This window comes from Peromyscus eremicus, chromosome 2 (assembly GCF_949786415.1).
Source record: "Peromyscus eremicus chromosome 2, PerEre_H2_v1, whole genome shotgun sequence".
Lineage (NCBI taxonomy): Eukaryota > Metazoa > Chordata > Mammalia > Rodentia > Cricetidae > Peromyscus > Peromyscus eremicus.
The window spans coordinates 4485291-4488847 of NC_081417.1; the positions used below are offsets into that span (position 1 = coordinate 4485291).

The 3557-nt window shown below is 37.6% G+C and overlaps 1 pseudogene; it reads left to right on the forward strand.

The window, feature by feature from the left end:
* The first annotated feature begins 568 nt into the window (after positions 1-568).
* LOC131904446 (GTP:AMP phosphotransferase AK3, mitochondrial-like) lies at positions 569-1274 on the forward strand (annotated as a pseudogene).
* Positions 1275-3557: the final 2283 nt, after the last annotated feature.

Here is a 3557-nt window from a genome sequence, read left to right on the forward strand (position 1 = left end):
CTTTGCATCATTAAACAAATATTCTGTAGCATAAATGAATGTAATACATCTTAAAATAATATTCCACAACAGTGTTCATCCAAGAATTATTCAAATTAGGAAAGAAACAGAAATGACTCAATAATGTCCACCATCCTAAAAAATGGAGAGAAACAATGTGCACATTTGAAATTCCATTCCTTTTAAGGGTGGCAAATACTGTCATTTGAAACATGAATGAGACAATATATTAAGTGAAAGAAGCCAGGCAATGAAAGACATGTAGTATGTGACATTGCTGGTATATAGAATATGAAAAGCTTGAATTCAGATGCGAAGAACAGTGTGGAGATAGCAGGGATTGAGCATGGAAGTTGCATGGGGATGAAGGAGAAATATGTCAAAATGCAACATTATATCTCATGAATATAAACTATCAGTATTTGGTAATTAAAAATATAAAAAAAATCCACCATTTTGAAAAATAGCTGAATCATGATTTAAAGGTTTTTTTCACAACTTTGCTTTTATTTCTAGACTCACATTTATAAATTTACAAAGTAGCCCTCTGGGGCTGTGGAGCCTATGAATGGGGAGGCCAGGCTACAGCCCAGCATTTGGGAAGCTTGGGCCACCATTTGTCACCATTGAGGCATTGTTAGGGAGACTGCTGTGCACAGTGATCATTGGCCTTGGGCTCTGGCAAGGGTGTGGTACTGTATCACCAAACACTCAAGGTGAAGCACCTCTCCAGTGGGGTCCTGCTCTGCCAGAACATGCTACAGAGCATAGAAACCACTGTGTTGACCAAGACTTTCATTGACTAAGGGAAGCTCATCACAGATGATATCATGATTGGTCTAGCCTTTCACAAGCTGAAAAATCTCACCCAAAGTAACTAAATGTTGGATGGTTTTCCAAGGACACTTCCACAGACAGAAGCCATGGACAGACCTTACTGGATAGACAGAGTGGTAAACATCAACGTGTCCTTTGAGGTCATTATACAAATCATTACTGCTGATTGAATTCATCCCACCAGTGCTGAGTGTACAACATTGAATCCAACCCTCCCAAAACTATGGGCACTGATGACCTAACAGAAGAACCTCAGAGACAGTGACCAAAGACTAAATGAAGCCTAGACAGAGCCAGTTCTGCCATATTACCAGAAAAAAAAAAGGATGTTGGAAATATTCTATGGAACTGAAACCAACAAGATCTGGCCCCATGTATATTTTTTCCTACAGATGAAAGTTCCAGAAACTACCCAGAAAGCCTCTGTTACTCTCTGAGGAGACCAGTAATTAGCAGGATAAAGTGGGGCCTCCTCTCCCCATCTTGCCTCTGGTTTTTTTTAAGCTCTTTCCTAAGACTTCTCTGAAAAGTATGACTCATTCCTAATGGCTTTCTTCTGAATGCTACTAAGGACATGCCAAATGAATCAGACACTAAGGTTGATCTGTTAAAATAACTTTGTATGTCTAATCTAGTTGGCTTCTGTGGTGTGCAATTAGAAAACATCAGAGATTTTGAAACTTAAAAAAAATCAGAACACAATTAAAAGATCAACTGGTAATGGTCTAACCTTCTGTTCCGTAAAAGTGGTTGATCACATTTTCATGTTTTTCTGGAAAAATTCAAAAAATTGCACATTACTTAAAGCAGATAAATATCTCATTAGTGGCTTCTGCATAATCCAATGCCCCACCACAACCCATAAAGATGTTTTCTGGCCCCATGGGAAGTGATATTGGGAGACAGGTGATAGATTCCAGGAAGAAAACAACTGGCTTTATAGATGTTGCCAGATACAAACTCAATGCTACCTTTACAGGAAAAGCAATGGTCTTATTAAATAAAAAAACACAGAGCCAAATACAGAGTTAAAAGCCCAAGAGATCAGAGCACTAGTGAATAGCCTTTAGCTTACCACTCACTGTTGTTGCTTCCCCAGAGAGAGACCTTCTCCTGTGCAACTGTTTTTTTATTGCCTTTCTGTTCTGCCTTCTCATTGGCTCTAAACCCAACCACATGACTTCCTTGTCACTGCCTGTCTATACAGACCTTCAGGTCTCTAGGGTTGGTACTGGGATTAAAGGTTCAGTTCACCACTCTTGGCTGTCATTGATCACACAGAGACTCTGGCTGATATGTGATTGGATTAAGGGAGTGTGCCACCACCACTGGACTTCTGCTAAATGGCTTGCTTTTAGCTTTGATCCCTAGGTAACTTTATTTATTAACATACAAATAAAATTACATTTCAGCACAAATAAAATATCACCATATTTCCCTCTTCAATTCTAATAAGAAGAAAAAAGGAAAAAAGTTATAACTAATATAAGAAAAACTACATACAATAAATACAATAACTGTATACAATGTGCACAAGCAATAAATACTTAAACAATGTCTAGTTCATTTGCATTTGACAAACTCAGAGAAAATATTCCATTATCTATCTTACTTTGGTAAGTCCAAAATGTACCTGATTCACGTTTTATCTTAACTTGTATTACTAACAGAGAACTATCTTATAATGTCTTTCAAATTTATACACTTACTCTTCAGTGAGTTTCTTTTCTGAAATTCTTAAAAAGGAAAACTATAACTATAACTATTAATTTTCAACTAACTATAACTATAACCATAACTATCTAATCTTTAACTCCCTCAGAGACCCAAGAAGGAAATAATATTACCTAAAAAAAAAAAAAAAAGTGCATGCAAGCGGCTTTCAAAAAAATTGTGAGTTTGTGAGTTGACAAAACAGCCAGCTGCCTGGACAGTCACCCAAGGTTTCTCTGCAACATTGGGGCATCATCTTTAACCTATAGGCTTAGTGTATCTGACAGACTCATTTGTGAACAAGAATGTACACAGGCCTACAGTTCAACCTCACATTTGGTGAGAGTAGTCCATGTACCAGATAAATCTGAATTGCACTAGTATCCTATCATGATTGAGGATTTTAAATTCTGGAAATTGTTAGTGCTTTTGGAATTCAGCTGTCCTTCTTCTTGGCTTGTGGGTGGCTTCATCTCCTTTATTAAATGTTAGTCTACCATTAAGAGATTAGACTCCGTCAGCTTAGTTATTCTTCAAGAATAACTATTTCAGCTACTGTTCCACTGCACATCAGAAGCCGTTGGTCCACTGCCTTCGAAGAAAGGGGCACTCTACCTTTTCTGGATTGCAAAGGCCACTTCAGCAATGGTGCCATATTGTCCTGGCCTCAAAGGATGCTTGTTGCTCAAGCCACAACCACATTTGTCTTGGCAAAAATCGATAGTCCTTTGTTTCATGTCCTGTATGTCCATTTTGTCCTGTTTGTCAGCAGTTGATTTGAGGACAGTTTCTTGTCCAGTGGTTAACTTTTACCACAATGAAAGTTAACTCCTTATGCAGTTTCTTCAATGCCTGTATCTTCTCTGAAGTAGATTGGTGCTGCCAGGGGCTGACATGTCTCATAGTCACAAAAAAGAAAAAAATTTCTAAGTTATTATAACATTTTAAATGCCATATTCTGTAGATCTCTGAGAGATTTGAAGATGACCTGTCTATCTAAAATATAT